The following is a 19,330-nucleotide window of genomic DNA, read 5'->3' on the forward strand; positions in this document are numbered from 1 at the left end:
TGGCGGTATTTGCGTACGGCATTTTGAATTGGATTTGGGGGTTGGTAATTTTTGGAGGGACGACCGAGTTCATTTGAACGAGATCGGAATTGATTTATGGGCATTGGCGATACAAGGTGGAATCAAAAGACCCCTGGTGGTGTTGGGGCACTCACGAGCCTGAGGTGGTCAGGGCTGTTCGTGGTTGGCGGGGGGGTGGGGTTCTTGGAGTTGACACAGAATCAGCAAAAAGAAATTGGAAGTTAAAATTCTGGACAGTTAAAAACAGTTTCGGTGGATCTGGCTTTTGGTTACGGCGCTGGACAGGGTTTTACCCGGGAGCTTTTGGTGGTTGGACTTCCCGGAATGGGATGTTTGGTGCCCTCGAGCTGGTGGTCTATGGCTGAGGGTAACGTGGAGTTTTAAGTTCTTGTGTTTTTGCCAAATATTTAGCCAGAATTTTTTGGGGCTCCAAGAACCCTCCCCTCATATCGTATAAGTTGTGTATTTAATACTTATTGTAAATGTTTATGTTATTTGTTAATAAACTGGCCGCTGTGGCCAAAATTATCCAAAGAAGATAATGTGTAGTGTCTTTATTCTAATTTGGTGGGTGTTTTTTCCTAGTACGGGAAGTGTATAGTGGGGGTACAGGTTGAGGGAAACCCCCAGATTGGCCGTACACGGTCATGTATGTACACAGTGACTGCACCAGCAGAATAGTGAGTGCAGCTCTGGGGTATAATACAGGATGTAAGTCAGGATCAGTAATGTAATGTATGTACACTGTGACTGCACCAGCAGAACAGTGAGTGCAGCTCTGGAATATAATACAGGATGTAACTCAGGATCAGTAATGTAATGTGTGTACACAGTGACTACACCAGCAGAACAGTGAGTGCAGCTCTGGAGTATAATACAGGATGTAACTCAGGATCAGTAATGTATGTACACAGTGACTGCACCAGCAGAATAGTGAGTGCAGCTCTGGGGTATAATACAGGATGTAACTCAGGATTAGTAATGTAATGTATGTACACAGTGACTGCACCAGCAGAATAGTGAGTGCAGCTCTGGAGTATAATACAGGATGTAACTCAGGATCAGTAATGTAATGTGTGTACAAAGTGACTGCACCAGCAGAATAGTGAGTGCAGCTCTGGGGTATAATACAGGATGTAACTCAGGATCAGTAATGTAATGTATGTGCACAGTGACTGCACCAGCAGAACAGTGAGTGCAGCTCTGGAGTATAATACAGGATGTAACTCAGGATCAGTAATGTAATGTATGTACAAAGTGACTGCACCAGCAGAATAGTGAGTGCAGCTCTGGGGTATAATACAGGCTGTAACTCAGGATCAGTAATGTATGTACATAGTGACTGCACCAGCAGAATAGTGAGTGCAGCTCTGGAGTATAATACAGGATGTAACTCATGATCAGTAATGTAATGTATGTACACAGTGACTGCACCAGCAGAATAGTGAGTTCAGCTCTGGAGTATAATACAGGATGTAACTTAGGATCAGTAATGTAATGCATGTACACAGTGACTGCACCAGCAGAATAGTGAGTGCAGCTCTGCAGTATGATGCAGGAGGTAACTTTTTTGTTGATCCCTGTACTCTTGGATATGGTCACACAGCAGATACTGTATAGTGATATTATACTTTGTGGGCACTCGGCTGTGATTCGCCTCCATGAACCTGTCTGTAATCTGAACCAGCTCGTGACATACAGTAAATCTTATCCATAGGTATTAATGTCCGTTATCTAACGTCAGGCTCCATACATCTGTGCAGCTGCTGTAGAGATAAGACTTTCTGAGTCCATGGGGATAATACAGTAAATCCGCTGATCGGCTCTTGTGTGGTCAGGAATCAAAGAGCAGAATCTGCTGAAAATGATGAAGCCGAGATCATGAAGACCCTACGGAGCAGCAGCGGACATGGCTGGTCCGCGGACACGAGGCGCGATGTACCTACCTAGCCATGCATGGCAGGCCCTGTAATAAGGAGTAATAAGATCAGGCGTTTCCACCGTGTTTCCGACGCTCAGGCAGAATGATATTCAGCGTCCGTGCTGTAATAATCCTGTTATCATTACAAACCACATGCCACGCTCCCTGTAACCTCCGCGCTCCACAGAAGCTGTCATTATCACTGACTCAGACAGCCTAATCCTGATGGAGCTCGTGCGGGACACAGCCACACTGCCTTGAAGGACAGGAATTTACAGGATAGATGTTAATTGTTGGAGGTCAGAGCGCTGGGACACCCACCGATCCTGAGATCTGGGAGTCCATGGTGTCCTGTATGAATGCATGTATGGCCGCGCATGCGCAGTACTTTTCCATTCACTGACTATGGGACTGCCATCCTGGTCCATAGACAGTCCCATGTACCGTGACTGGAGCAGATGTATAACCACCGCTTTATTCATTATGTTTGGGAGGCTCATCCCAGTCCCATAGACTATGAAGCGAATGGTGATGCGCATGTGCAATCATCACTCCAATTTCTGACCCCTTCTTGAGAACGGTGAGGGTCTCATTGATTGGACCCCAAATTAACTGCAAGTTATCAGATACTTCTGGTGGTGCTTCATGTCCCCTATTTTCAAGAGTTAGTTGGAGCCCCCTTATGCACATTAAAGGGCAAATATAGAGGGTCTCGGACAAGTTTTGTCCAGTTTGTATGAGGCAGTGAGTCATTGGGACACCGCCGTGATTAGTGGCTCTGTCTTAACTGCACTGACTGTTAGGGGGTCTAAGGTGGTCTGGAGTATCACCGAGAACACTGCAGCTCTGTCGGATGTTTCACAGGGTCAGATCTGACGCTATGATACAGCAGGTGGGAAAGGTATGACTGGCCATATAAAATAATGGGCAGGAGCATTTATGTACCTGCTGCATGGCTGCCATGACTGTCTGGTGCTGGTCATAGTCAACATAGAGGTCTTCCATCAGTAGATACAGATAGGACATTAAAAGGATATTCCAACCAAAAAACGTTTCTGATCGTGCGCCTGTGATTGGGGTCTGCTTTCGGGTGGACCCCCACTGATCTAATATTTCCCTCCTACGAAGTGCGTGGATGAGAAAAGGTTGTGCGGGAAAAAGCAAAGAAAAGGTCTGATATCATATATGATGGTTTAGGAAACCCTACTACAATTACCCAGTGGTACATGGAAATCACAGGGCCCCATAGAAAAAGTTCTAAATGACCTTCCCCCCCGCCACTCCAAAAAAATACATATATACAGTGGGGAAAATAAGGATTTGATGCACTGCCGATTTTGCACGTTTTCCCACCTACATAGAATGGAGACGTCTGTAACTTTATATCGTAGGTACACTTCACCTGTGAGGCACAGAATCTGCAAATTAAATCCAGAAAATCGCATTGTATGAATTTTACATAATTAATTTGCATTTTATTGCATGAAATAAGTATTTGAACACTGACCAACCAGCAAGAATCCTGGCTCTCACAGACCTGTTAGTTTTTCTGTAAGAAGTCTCCTACTCTGCACTCATTACCTGTATAAAAGACACCTGTCCACACACTCAATCACATTCCAACCTCTCCACCATGGCCAAGACCAAAGAGCTGTCTAAGGACACCAAGGACAAAATTGTCGACAAGCACAAGGCTGGTATGGGTTACAGGACAATACACAAGCAGCTTAGTGAGAAGGCAACAACTGTTGGCACAATTATTAGAGAATGGAAGAAACTCAAGACGACTGTCAGTCTTCCTTTGTCTGGGGCTCCATACAAGATCTCACCTGGTGGGGTAAGGATGAATCTGAGAAAAGTCAGAAATCAGCCCAGAACTATAGGTGAGGACTTGGTCAATAACCTCAAAAGAGCTGGGACCATAGTCTCAAACATTACCGTTAGTAATACACATGAATTAAAATCCTGCTGGGCACACAAGGTCCCCATGTTCATGCCAGCACATGACCAGGCCTGTTTGAAGTTCAGCAGTGACCATCTGGATGATCCAAGGGTGGCATGGGAGAAGGTCATGGGGTCAGATGAGACCAAAATAGAACCTTTTGGAATCAACTCCACTCACCGTGTTTGGAGGAAAAAGAAGGATCAGTACAACCCAAAGAACACTGTCCCAACAGTGAAGCATAGAGGAGGAAACATCATACTTTGATGGTACTTTTATGCAAAGAGGACAGGACGACTGCACCGTATTGAGGAGAGGATTGATGGGGTCATGTATCGCAAAATTTTGGCCAACAACTTCCTTCTCTGTGTAAGAGCATTGAAGATGGGTCATGGCTGGGTCTTCCAGCATGACAATGACCAGAAACACACAGCTGACCCCTGTAATTGCAAACAAAGGGTTTCTGAACCAAATATTAAGTTCTGTTTTTTTTTCTATTGAATCAAATACTTATTTCATGCAATAAAATGCAAATTAATTATGTAAAATTCATACAATGTGATTTTCTGTTTTTTTATTTTTAGATTCTGTCTCTCACAGGTGAAGTGTACCTACGATAAAAATTACAGACCGCTCCATCCTTTGTAGGTGGGAAAGCTTGTAAAATCGGCAGAGTATCAAATACTTACTTTCCGCACTGTATATATTTGTCGGAGTCATATCTCTCAATCTTTTCTAAACCAGGAGGAGGACGTGTAATGCTGCCCGTACACAGTGGTTATGTCACTATTGAAGCCCCTTAGTGTTCTTACCAGCTATACCCCTTTTGTAGCTATTATAGAGTATGATGCTCCCAAAAATGCCACCACCCACAAACTAAATACAGTATCCCAAAAATTTCACCCCACACATATAGTATAGAAAGCAATGACTCTACAGTGCCCCCAGGAAAGTATGATGTCCCTACAGTGCCACCAACATAGTATGATGTTCCCATAGTCCCCTCATTTAGACACACAATATCATGGACCCAGCACAGTATGATTGCTCTCACTGCCCCTCACTCAGTATGAAGGCCCCTATAGCCCCCTACTCAGTATAAGGGCCCACAACCCCTCACACAGTATAAGTTCTCCCATAGCCTCACACACAGGATGAGGATCCCTGACCCAGAATGAACACAACCCCTCACACAGTATGATGGTCCCAGCAACTCTCCACTCAGTATGATGGTCCCCACATCCCTCTACAACCCCCTACTCAGTGTCAGAGCCCCCACAAGGACTCACACAGTATGAGGGCTCCCACTCATTATAATGGCACTTATAGCCCTTCACACAGTATAATGGCCCCCCAGAGCTTACCACTCTGTATGATGGTCGGCACAACGCACCACTTAGTAAAAGGATGCCCACAACTCTTCACACAGTGTTAGGTTCAACAAAGACCTCCACACTGAATAAGGACCCCAACAGTACACCACTCAGTATGGAGGTCCTCATAGTCCCTAACTCAGTATGGGGGTCCTCACAGTCACCTACAAAGCCTCACACTGTATTATGGTTCCTCAGCCTGCTGTTCAGTGTAGTAGACCCCCACTCAGTATAATGGCCCCCAACAGCTCCCCACTCAGTATTTTATCCACTACCGGCCCCACAGTCAATATTTTGGCCCCTACTCAGTTTAAGTTCCCCCACCAGCCCCTTACTCAGTATAATGGCACCCACAGTCCCTCGCTCAGTACAATGGCCCACTCTGTATGACTGGCCACCCACAGTCCACCATTCAGTATGATGACCCCCACCAGACCCTCATTCAGTATGACTGGCACCCACAAGCCCCTCTTCCAGTATGACTGGCACCCACAAGCCCCTCTTCCAGTATGATTGGCCCTACCAGCCCCTCTTCCAGTATGATTGGCCCTACCAGCTCCTCTTCCAGTATGATTGGCCCTACCAGCCCCTCTTCCAGTATGATTGGCCCTACCAGCTTCTCTTCCAGTATGATTGGCCCTACCAGCTCCTCTTCCAGTATGATTGGCCCTACCAGCTCCTCTTCCAGTATGATTGGCCCTACCAGCTCCTCTTCCAGTATGATTGGCCCTACCAGCCCCTCTTCCAGTATGATTGGCTCTACCTGCCCCTCTTCCAGTATGATTGGCCCTACCAGCTCCTCTTCCAGTATGATTGGCCCTACCAGCTCCTCTTCCAGTATGATTGGCCCTACCAGCTTCTCTTCCAGTATGATTGGCCCTACCAGCCTCTCTTCCAGTATGATTGGCCCTACCAGCTCCTCTTCCAGTATGATTGGCCCTACCAGCTTCTCTTCCAGTATGATTGGCCCTACCAGCCCCTCTTCCAGTATGATTGGCTCTACCAGCCCCTCTTCCAGTATGATTGGCCCTACCAGCCCATCTTCCAGTATGATTGGCCCTACCAGCCCCTCTTCCAGTATGATTGGCTCTACCAGCCCCTCTTCCAGTATGATTGGCCCTACCAGCCCCTCTTCCAGTATGATTGGCCCTACCAGCCCCTCTTCCAGTATGATTGGCTCTACCAGCCCCTCTTCCAGTATGATTGGCCCTACCAGCTCCTCTTCCAGTATGATTGGCCCTACCAGCTCCTCTTCCAGTATGATAGCCTCCCCCAGCCCCCATTCAATGTGATTGATCCACACAATTACAGACATTTACAAAAAAATCACTATTTACCTTGCCTTGATCACCGGGCTCGCTGTTCTAGTCTGTGCATTGAGTATACTGAGGGCTCAGCACAGCAGTGCACAGAGATTCAGACTCACCGGCGCAGGCTAAATGGTGGATCACAGAGCAGCAGTGCACAGAGACTCAGACTCACCGGCGCAGGCTAAATGATGGATCACAGAGCAGCAGTGCACAGAGACTCAGACTCACCGGCGCAGGCTAAATGGTGGATCACAGAGCAGCAGCGCACAGAGACTCAGACTCACCGGCGCAGGCTAAATGGTGGATCACAGAGCAGCAGCGCACAGAGACTCAGACTCACCGGCGCAGGCTAAATGATGGATCACAGAGCAGCAGGGCACAGAGACTCAGACTCACCGGCGCAGGCTAAATGGTGGATCACAGAGCAGCAGCGCACAGAGACTCAGACTCACCGGCGCAGGCTAAATGATGGATCACAGAGCAGCAGCGCACAGAGACTCAGACTCGCTGGCGCAAGCTAAATGGTGGATCACAGAGCAGCAGCGCACAGAGACTCAGACTCACCGGCGCAGGCTAAATGGTGGATCACAGAGCAGCAGTGCACAGAGACTCAGACTCACCGGCGCAGGCTAAATGATGGATCACAGAGCAGAAGCGCACAGAGACTCAGACTCACCGGCGCAGGCTAAATGATGGATCACAGAGCAGCAGTGCACAGAGACTCAGACTCACCGGCGCAGGCTAAATGGTGGATCACAGAGCAGCAGTGCACAGAGACTCAGACTCACTGGCGCAGGCTAAATGGTGGATCACAGAGCAGCAGTGCACAGAGACTCAGACTCACCGGCGCAGGCTAAATGATGGATCACAGAGCAGAAGCGCACAGAGACTCAGACTCACCGGCGCAGGCTAAATGATGGATCACAGAGCAGCAGTGCACAGAGACTCAGACTCACCGGCGCAGGCTAAATGGTGGATCACAGAGCAGCAGCGCACAGAGACTCAGACTCACCGGCACAGGCTAAATGATGGATCACAGAGCAGCAGTGCACAGAGACTCAGACTCACCAGCGCAGGCTAAATGGTGGATCACAGAGCAGCAGCGCACAGAGACTCAGACTCACCAGCGCAGGCTAAATGGTGGATCACAGAGCAGCAGTGCACAGAGACTCAGACTCATTGGCGCAGGCTAAATGATGGATCACAGAGCAGAAGCGCACAGAGACTCAGACTCACCGGCGCAGGCTAAATGGTGGATCACAGAGCAGCAGTGCACAGAGACTCAGACTCACCGGCACAGGCTAAATGGTGGATCACAGAGCAGCACTGCACAGAGACTCAGACTCACCGGCGCAGGATAAATGGTGGATCACAGAGCAGAAGCGCACAGAGACTCAGACTCACCGGCGCAGGCTAAATGGTGGATCACAGAGCAGCAGTGCACAGAGACTCAGACTCACCGGCGCAGGCTAAATGGTGGATCACAGAGCAGCAGCGCACAGAGACTCAGACTCACCGGCGCAGGCTAAATGGTGGATCACAGAGACTTTGGTTCCCTGACCAACAATTCTATTCAACAGAATTGGCTTCTTGAGGATTTGGATTCTTGTGAAATAAATTGTGATAACAAGGGGAGAACAAGGGGTCCAGGGCCGAGCAGATCCCATAGTGGCTGTGTGGTCTGCCGCTATGGATGCGATGACCCTGCAAATACCCCGCTAGGGCATCTATAGGTGGGAAGGGTCTATCATTTAGGATTAGACATAGTTAACAGTGGTTACAAAGAGTACCCCCTTCTATGGAGGACCCAACACATCCTAAGCTATCCAGCACTGCTACTTTGTTGGGTACCGCACCACAAGTGAGCCTCCTAAGATACTCAGCTCTGCTGTAGCACTAGACTCTGCTATATCACAAGTGTATCTATTGACAAACCCAGTTTTGTTTCTTAGCTTGGTACGATCATATTATCACAAGTGTACCTTTTTACATACTCAGCTCTGCCATGTTGTTGGCCTCACATACATCACTACAAGTGTGTTTCATGATAAACCCAGCTCGGCTACATCACTGGGCTCTGCTGTATCACAGCAAAATGAGTCTCCAGTAATATCCAGCTCTTCGATTCTCTCCTATAATACTTTGCTGAGGCTCCATCTTCCTTGTGGTCCAGTATAGTTGCTTTGTCATATAATATTTGGGATATTCTGCCCCGATGCACATGTATGAGATGTGCCTGAGGGATGTGAGCACAGATCTGTGTACAAGCAATGGCAGATAGTGTTACTCGCTGACCTTCCCTCCTGTGCTGCATGTGGCTGATCCGGGAAGGACAATGCAGCGATGATGAACTTTAACCACTTTTAGTGCCAGTATCTTGGAGAGAAGAGGTAGGATGTCAGAGAAGATGAAGACGATGGAGAATATGGAGGATGGCGGTAACGGGAGAATCCTGATGCATGTGCTGCAAGATGGCACTGACCACGAGAAAGGATATCAGGGAAAAAGGCAGAGAGAGAGGCATTGTGGGAAAACACAGTCATAATACATGAACAACATGTTATAGCAATGACCAGTAAATGGCAGCAAAGTACAACAAACACTGTGACCACAATATCTATATATGATAGATGCAATAACCCACGTAACATTAGGCACATGTTTCTGACGTGGCTGAAAGCCCTTGCAGATGATTAGCTGAACAGCACAGTAACAAAAAGGTATTCCAAAAAGCAGAGAACCCCTTTAATATTACAAAAATGTCACTAAAGCAACAAACAAAAAAAAACTCTTTCTGATTGAATATCGTTCTGGTATGAAATATGTAAAGCGTAACATTTTCTTTACCGTCTTCTTACACACTTGACCTTCACAACGACCTTGGTAATTATTACAGCGATGTTCTCGCCCTCTGGGAGCTCTCAGAACTTTTCTCTGTCGTCCTCCATACATGCAGGAGGGGGGATGGGAATTCAGCATAAAGGGCTTTTAACATTTCGAATCCACGTGATAACAGCCAAATATATTCTAGCGGACGCTTTAACATGCAAATCAGCGATATATAAAGTAGCTGCATTCGGGGCCTGGGAATCTTTTCGATTGCACATAGGGAATTTTTCATGATATCACTTTCGGAATATTTCTTTCAATAAAAGCACTTACCTGTCATTATTGAGCACACCGGAGGGAGCGGAAACACTTTGCCGGTTGTAGACGGGCTCCATTACAGAAATGTTATGACAAGAAGGGGAAAGGCCCGGCAATCACCGCAAAATATTCACAATCTTAGGCGGCACAAAATTGCATTTTTCAAGGTTCGATCGAGAGTTTGAAATGGATATTGTCACCTCTGGACACCGCGCCACTCCTAGGTATGGAAATGAGCCACCTGCCGGGGAGCTAGGCCTCATCTGGAATGTGGATCCATAAAGCCCTGAACACGGATGAACAGATGGAATGCAGAACAGAGCGAAGAGGAAGCAAAGACAGTGGTAAAAACGGAGGCTCTAGAGGCTGGAGGAATAGAGGCTGGATGGCAACGTGATGAATGGAGGCTATGGAGGAATAGAGGCTGGATGGCAACGTGATGAACAGAGGCTATGGAGGCTGGAGGAATACAGGCTGGATGGTAGCGTGATGAATGGAGGCTGGAGAAATGTAGATTGTAGAGGATGGAGGAATGGAGGCTGGAGAATTGGAGGCTGTAGAGGCTGGAGGAATAGAGGCTGGATGGCAACGTGATGGATGGAGGAATGAAGGCTGGATGGCAAAGTGATGAATGGAGGCTGTAGAGGCTGGAGGAATAGAGGCTGTAGAGGATGGAGGAATGGAGGCTGGATGGCAACGTGATGAACAGAGGCTATGGAGGCTGGAGAAATGGAGGCTGTAGAGGCTGGATGGCAACGTGATGAACAGAGGCTGTAGAGGCTGGAGGAATACAGGCTGGATGGCAGCATGATGAACAGAGGCTATGGAGGCTGGAGGAATAGAGGCTGGATGGCAGCGTGATGAATGGAGGCTGTAGAGGATGGAGGAATGGAGGCTGGATGGCAACGTGATGAACAGAGGCTATGGAGGAATAGAGGCTGGATGGCAACGTGATGAACAGAGGCTATGGAGGCTGGAGAAATGGAGGCTATGGAGGCTGGAGGAATAGAGGCTGGATGGCAGCATGATGAACAGAGGCTATGGAGGCTGGAGGAATAGAGGCTGGATGGCAGCGTGATGAATGGAGGCTATGGAGGCTGTAGAGGATGGAGGAATGGAGGCTGGATGGCAACGTGATGAACAGAGGCTATGGAGGAATAGAGGCTGGATGGCAACGTGATGAACAGAGGCTATGGAGGCTGGAGAAATGGAGGCTGTAGAGGCTGGAGGAATAGAGGCTGGATGGCAACGTGATGAACAGAGGCTGTAGAGGCTGGAGGAATACAGGCTGGATGGTAGCGTGATGAATGGAGGCTGGAGAAATGTAGATTGTAGAGGATGGAGGAATGGAGGCTGGAGAATTGGAGGCTGTAGAGGCTGGAGGAATAGAGGCTGGAGGAATAGAGTCTGGATGGCAACGTGATGGATGGAGGAATGGAGGCTGGATGGCAACGTGATGAATGGAGGCTGTAGAGGCTGGAGGAATAGAGGCTGTAGAGGATGGAGGCTGGATGGCAGCGTGATGAATGGAAGCTATGGAGGCTGGAGAAATGGAGGCTGTAGAGGCTGGAGGAATAGAGGCTGGATGGCAGCGTGATGAACAGAGGCTTTGGAGGCTGGAGGAATAGAGGCTGGATGGCAGCGTGATGAACAGAGGCTATGGAGGCTGTAGAGGATGGAGGAATGGAGGCTGGATGGCAACGTGATGAACAGAGGCTATGGAGGAATAGAGGCTGGATGGCAGCGTGATGAACAGAGGCTATGGAGGCTGGAGGAATAGAGGCTGGATGGCAGCGTGATGAACAGAGGCTATGGAGGCTGGAGAAATGGAGGCTGTAGAGGCTGGAGGAATAGAGGCTGGATGGCAACGTGATGAACAGAGGCTGTAGAGGCTGGAGGAATACAGGCTGGATGGTAGCGTGATGAATGGAGGCTGTAGAGGATGGAGGAATGGAGGCTGGATGGCAACGTGATGAACAGAGACTATGGAGGAATAGAGGCTGGATGGCAGCGTGATGAACAGAGGCTATGGAGGCTGGAGGAATAGAGGCTGGATGGCAGCGTGATGAACAGAGGCTATGGAGGCTGGAGAAATGGAGGCTGTAGAGGCTGGAGGAATAGAGGCTGGATGGCAACGTGAGGAACAGAGGCTGTAGAGGCTGGAGGAATACAGGCTGGATGGTAGCGTGATGAATGGAGGCTGGAGAAATGTAGATTGTAGAGGATGGAGGCTGGAGAATTGGAGGCTGTAGAGGCTGGAGGAATAGAGGCTGGAGGAATAGAGTCTGGATGGCAACGTGATGGATGGAGGAATGGAGGCTGGATGGCAACATGATGAATGGAGGCTGTAGAGGCTGGAGGAATAGAGGCTGTAGAGGATGGAGGAATGGAGGCTGGATGGCAGCGTGATGAATGGAAGCTATGGAGGCTGGAGAAATGGAGGCTGTAGAGGCTGGAGGAATAGAGGCTGGATGGCAGCGTGATGAACAGAGGCTATGGAGGCTGGAGGAATAGAGGCTGGATGGCAGCGTGATGAACAGAGGCTATGGAGGCTGGAGAAATGGAGGCTGTAGAGGCTGGAGGAATAGAGGCTGGATGGTAGCGTGATGAATGGAGGCTGGAGAAATGTAGATTGTAGAGGATGGAGGAATGGAGGCTGGAGAATTGGAGGCTGTAGAGGCTGGAGGAATAGAGGCTGGATGGCAACGTGATGGATGGAGGAATGAAGGCTGGATGGCAAAGTGATGAATGGAGGCTGTAGAGGCTGGAGGAATAGAGGCTGTAGAGGATGGAGGAATGGAGGCTGGATGGCAGCGTGATGAACGGAAGCTATGGAGGCTGGAGAAATGGAGGCTGTAGAGGCTGGAGGAATAGAGGCTGGATGGCAGCATGATGAACAGAGGCTATGGAGGCTGTAGAGGATGGAGGAATGGAGGCTGGATGGCAACGTGATGAATGGAGGCTGGAGGAATAGAGGTTGTAAAGGATGGAGGAATAGAGGCTGGATGGCAGCATGATGAATGGAGGCTGTAGAGGATGGAGGCTGGATGGCAGCGTGATGAGCAGAGGCTCTTATAGCTTGATAGCAGCTTGGAATATTTGTCTGGAGAGGCAGGTGTAGAGGAATAGAGGCTGGAGGGAAGGAGGCTGTATAGACTGGGTGGCAGCATGATGAGCCGAGGCTTTAGTAGCTGGACAGCAGCTCAGCAGAGGCGGGTTTGCAGCTGAGAAATAGAGACGGTAGAGGCCATTTGGATATTTTTACCATTATTCGGGGGCTGTACAAAATTATCAACTTTAATATTACCCTGTTATAATTGGTCAACTAATGAATTAGCTCCCCCTAATGTGACGGTGCTATGCACGTAACTCAGTCACAGGGGTGAGGGGAATAATAAAGCCTAAAACACAGGGAAGCCGCAATCACACCCTACGGGTCCCTGTGCAGAATAGACAATCCCTAGCCATACAACTAAAAACACCACCACGGGCCTCACTCCTTAAAAAGGCCATCGGGGGGTTTCTCTTACCTCCTGAGGAACCAGAGGGGAGGCCGCTGTGTACAGGGAACCAGGAGAGGGAAAGTGCACAAAGGGGAAACAAGTAGAGATGAAGCAAAGCCTCACACTTCAGAGGAGCTGGGTATGTCAGACTTACAGAGGTGATGTAGTAGAGTCCAGCACTGCAGCAGAGCTGGGTATGTCAGACTTACACAGGTGACGTAGTAGAGTCCAGCATTATAGCAGAGCTGGGTATGTCAGACTTAGTTAAGGTGATGTAGTAGAGTCCAGTATTACAGCAGAGCTGGGTATGTCAGACTTACTTGAGGTGATGTAGTAGAGTCCAGCATTACAGCAGAGCTGGGTATGTCAGACTTAGTTAAGGTGATGTAGTAGAGTCCAGTATTACAGCAGAGCTGGGTATGTCAGACTTACTTGAGGTGATGTAGTAGAGTCCAGCATTACAGCAGAGCTGGGTATGTCAGACTTACACAGGTGACGTAGTAGAGTCCAGCATTATAGCAGAGCTGGGTATGTCAGACTTAGTTAAGGTGATGTAGTAGAGTGCAGTATTACAGCAGAGCTGGGTATGTCAGACTTAGTTAAGGTGATGTAGTAGAGTCCAGTATTACAGCAGAGCTGGGTATGTCAGACTTAGTTAAGGTGATGTAGTGAAGTCCATTATTACAGCAGAGCTGGGTATGTCAGACTTACTTGAGGTGATGGAGTAGAGTTCAGCATTACAGCAGAGCTGGGTATGTCAGACTTAGTTAAGGTGATGTAGTAGAGTCCAGTATTACAGCAGAGCTGGGTATGTCAGACTTACTTGAGGTGATGTAGTAGAGTCCAGCATTACAGCTGAGCTCGGTATGTCAGACTTACAGAGGTGATGTAGTAGAGTCCAGTATTACAGCAGAGCTGGGTATGTCAGACTTACTTGAGGTGATGTAGTAGAGTCCAGCATTACAGCTGAGCTCGGTATGTCAGACTTACAGAGGTGATGTAGTAGAGTCCAGTATTACAGCAGAGCTGGGTATGTCAGACTTAGTTAAGGTGATTTAGTAGAGTCCAGCATTATAGCAGAGCTGGGTATGTCAGACTTAGTTAAGGTGATGTAGTAGAGTCCAGCATTATAACAGAGCTGGGTATGTCAGACTTACTTGAGGTGATATAGAACATAAAGAAAAACCAGAGTTTTTTAAATCCTATTGACTAAAATGTAGCAAAAGTCAAAAAGCTTTATTCCAAGACAATTTAAAAAGCATATAAATTGTCTTTATTAAGAAATAACATACATGTAAATACAGATACAAAGTTAGTGCTTACAATAAATGACATACACAAGAACAGGCGGGCAGCGTATAACCTTGAAGCACTGAAGGGTATCAATAACACATGAGACCTGAGATATGCATCTAATTATTAAGTAATAAAGTGCATAGTGCAATCACTAGTGGCCAATTTGCTTTATAATCTCATACAAAAATTAGGTCTCATACAAAAAATTGGGAAATGCAGAGGGTAGATAAAGGGCTATGTGCCCGAATTATATAAGATGCATGACATCAAAAAAGCAACAGAGTTTGGCAAACGAGCACCAGTAATGAGTCCCATAAACAGTAATGATAGTATGAATCATGAGCCAAAAACCCCTGTGCAAAGGTTAGACCCCCATAACCTTACCCATGACAAGACCACTCCAGCACACGGATGCCCCGACGCGCGTTTTGCTGTGGCTTCCTCGGGGGCAGTGCATTATAGCAGAGCTGGGTATGTCAGACTTAGTTAAGGTGATGTAGTAGAGCCCAGCATTACAGCAGAGCTGGGTATTTCAAGAGACTGATTTGATGTGATGCAGCAGAGCACAGTGGTACCAGCAGGTCTATGTATGGATACTCACTCTTGGTGATGTCTCAGAGTCCAGTGGTACCACAGATCTATGCGTGTCAGGAGATTCAATTTCACAGAGCCCAACTGCACAGCAGACATGGGCATTTTAGGAGTCTCACTTGTGGGCAGGATTAGTGGGCGAGTAACACTATATAGTGGCTCTAAGCCAACTACCTGAATAAGTAATCTGGTCTATGAGTGCATGACGTCAGAGGTGCGCAGCGGGTTGAAGTGGCAACCTGAAGTGCTGAAAGGCAGAGAAAATCAGAAGCAGGGGGAGGAAGCAGCGTCCAGTGCTGGATCTAGAGGGTTATCCAGATCTTAGCCACCTGCTTAGACCCTGACAATTAATAGAAAGTATCAGCCGCTCTATTTACTGCAGTGGCATCTCCTATATATAATGATAGATGTACAGCTGGTATAACCTGGGCATCTCCTGTATATAATTATATATGTACAGCTGGTATAACCTGGACATCTCCTGTATATAATTATATATGTACAGCTGGTATAACCTGGACATCTCCTGTATATAATTATATATGTACAGCTGGTATAACCTGGACATCTCCTGTATATAATTATATATGTACAGCCGGTATAACCTGGGCATCTCCTGCATATAATTATATATGTACAGCTGGTATAACCTGGACATCTCCTGTATATAATTATATATGTACAGCTGGTATAACCTGGACATCTCCTGTATATAATTATATATGTACAGCTGGTATAACCTGGACATCTCCTGTATATAATTATATATGTACAGCTGGTATAACCTGGACATCTCCTGTATATAATTATATATGTACAGCTGGTATAACCTGGACATCTCCTGTATATAATTATATATGTACAGCCGGTATAACCTGGGCATCTCCTGCATATAATTATATATGTACAGCTGGTATAACCTGGGCATCTCCTGTATATAATTATATATGTACAGCCGGTATAACCTGGGCATCTCCTATATATAATGATAGATGTACAGCTGGTATAACCTGGGCATCTCCTGTATATAATTATATATGTACAGCTGGTATAACCTGGACATCTCCTGTATATAATTATATATGTACAGCTGGTATAACCTGGACATCTCCTGTATATAATTATATATGTACAGCCGGTATAACCTGGGCATCTCCTGCATATAATTATATATGTACAGCTGGTATAACCTGGGCATCTCCTGTATATAATTATATATGTACAGCTGGTATAACCTGGGCATCTCCTGTATATAATTATATATGTACAGCCGGTATAACCTGGGCATCTCCTATATATAATGATAGATGTACAGCTGGTATAACCTGGGCATCTCCTGTATATAATTATATATGTACAGCTGGTATAACCTGGACATCTCCTGTATATAATTATATATGTACAGCTGGTATAACCTGGACATCTCCTGTATATAATTATATATGTACAGCCGGTATAACCTGGGCATCTCCTGCATATAATTATATATGTACAGCTGGTATAACCTGGGCATCTCCTGTATATAATTATATATGTACAGCTGGTATAACCTGGGCATCTCCTGTATATAATTATATATGTACAGCTGGTATAACCTGGGCATCTCCAGTATATAATTATATATGTACAGCTGGTATAACCTGGGCATCTCCTGTATATAATTATATATGTACAGCTGGTATAACCTGAGCATATTCTGTATATAATTATATATGTACAGCTGGTATAACCTGGGCATCTCCTGTATATAATTATATATGTACAGCTGCTATAACCAGGGCATCTCCTGTATATAATTATATATGTACAGCTGGTATAACCTGGGCATCTCCTGTATATAATTATTTATGTACAGCTGCTATAACCTGGGCATCTCCTGTATATAATTATATATGTACAGCTGGTATAACCTGGGCATCTCCTGTATATAATTATATATGTATAGCTGGTATAACCTGGGCATCTCCTGTATATAATTATTTATGTACAACTGGTATAACCTGGATATCTCCTGTATATAATTATATATGTACAGCCAGTATAACCTGGGCATCTCCTGTATATAATTATATATGTATAGCTGGTATAACCTGGGCATCTCCTGTATATAATTATATATGTACAGCTGTTATAACCTGGATATCTCCTGTATATAATTATATATGTACAGCCAGTATAACCTGGGCATCTCCTGTATATAATTACATATGTACAGCTGCTATAACCTGGGCATCTCCTGTATATAATTATATATGTACAGCTGCTATAACCTGGGCATCTCCTGTATATAATTACATATGTACAACTGGTATAACCTGGGCATCTCCTGTGTATAATTATAGATGTACAGCCGGTATAACCTGGGCATCTCCTGTATATAATTACATATGTACAGCTGGTATAACCTGGGCATCTCCTGTATATAATCATATATGTACAGCTGGTATAACCTGGGCATCTCCTGTCTAAAATTATAGATGTACAGCCGGTATAACCTGGGCATCTCCTGTATATAATTACATATGTACAGCTGGTATAACCTGGGCATCTCCTGTATATAATCATATATGTACAGCTGGTATAACCTGGGCACCTCCTGTATATAATTATATATATACAGCTGGTATAACCTGGGCATCTCCTGTATATAATTACATATGTACAGCTGGTATAACCTGGGCTTCTCCTGTATATAATCATATATGTACAGCTGGTATAACCTGGGCATCTCCTGTATATAAAGATATATGTACAGCTGGTATAACCTGGGCATCTCCTGTGTATAATTATAGATGTACAGCCGGTATAACCTGGGCATCTCCTGTATATAATTATATATGTATAGCTGGTATAACCTGGGCATCTCCTGTATATAATTATATATGTACAGCTGCTATAACCTGAGCATCTCCTGTATATAATTATATATGTACAGCTAGTATAACCTGGGCATCTCCTGTGTATGATTATATATGTACAGCCGGTATAACCTTGGCATCTCCTGTATATAACTATATATGTACAGATGGTGTAACCTGGGCATCTCCTGTATATTCAAGATTCAAAGAAGCTTTATTGGCAGGACTAAATACACATTAGTTTTGCCAAAGCAAGTGTACAGAAGGGAATAGGGATAGGGACTGTAGGGATGTTGGGTAGGGGCTGAAGGAAAGGTGTATGGGGCAGATCCAGGATGGGGCTATAGAAGTCCATGGCATAGGGAAGGCAGATGGGGGGTTGGGGTATATCCAGGGTGGGGGCCATAGAAGTCCAGGGCATAGGGAAGGTGAATGGGGGGCATGGGGCAGATCCAGGGTGGGGGCCATAGAAGTCCAGGGCATAGGGAAGGTGAATGGGGGGCATGGGGCAGATCCAGGGTGGGGGCCATAGAAATCCATGGCATAGGGAAGGTGGATGGGGGATTGGGGCATATCCAGGGTGGGTGCCATAGAAGTCCATGGCATATCATAGTTCTCTTTCTCACAGTCTATGACATTCGCTCACATATTGCGCTGCTATCTCCACTGCTCTCTCTTCTTCCCCCAGCAGGATATATGTTTTCTCTTCCTCCTTCATGGTGGTGAAATCCGGGAAGAGACGTGAGAGTCTCCTGAAGTGAGTGTCCCTCACTGCTGAGTATTTGGAGCAGTGTAGCAGGAAGTGGGTCTCATCCTCCAGGGCCTCCTGGTCACAGTGTTGGCACAGTCTTTCCTCCCTGGGCTTGTAGCTCTGCCTGTGTCTGTTACGCTACCGGAGGTGTGAGCAAGAGTGGACCCACTGGACCGTGACGTCGAACCCTCCCTGAGCGAGCGCACCAGGTGGACCGACCCCTATACAGGGATCGTTTGGGAGCAGGCTCAAGAAGTTCAAACGTCACGGCAGCCAGGACCAGGGGTCGGCTCAAGAGGATGAGCTCCAGGGAAGCGGTGGAGGGCCGGCGAGATTTCCGGGATAACCAGGGTCCGGGAGCAGAGACAGCGGAGCGGGCGGACAAGGGAGAGAGAACAGGACCTGGGCGGAGGCAGGAGTACACCGTACTGCAAAAGAAAGACACAGGAAGGGTTAGCAGGGAAGCAGGCAGGCAAGGCACAGGAGCAGGGAGGGCGCGGACTGGAGCAGACAGCGAGCAGCAGCGCGCACGGCCTAGACTAAGCGAGGAAACTCGACAGTCAGGCGCCTCCCCTAAGGGAGGGCGGCCTGAAGTACCTGCGGGTGGCCACCGATTG

Source organism: Dendrobates tinctorius, unplaced genomic scaffold (genome assembly GCF_039654945.1).
Source record: "Dendrobates tinctorius isolate UK_male_01 unplaced genomic scaffold, ASM3965494v1 ptg000095l, whole genome shotgun sequence".
Lineage (NCBI taxonomy): Eukaryota > Metazoa > Chordata > Amphibia > Anura > Dendrobatidae > Dendrobates > Dendrobates tinctorius.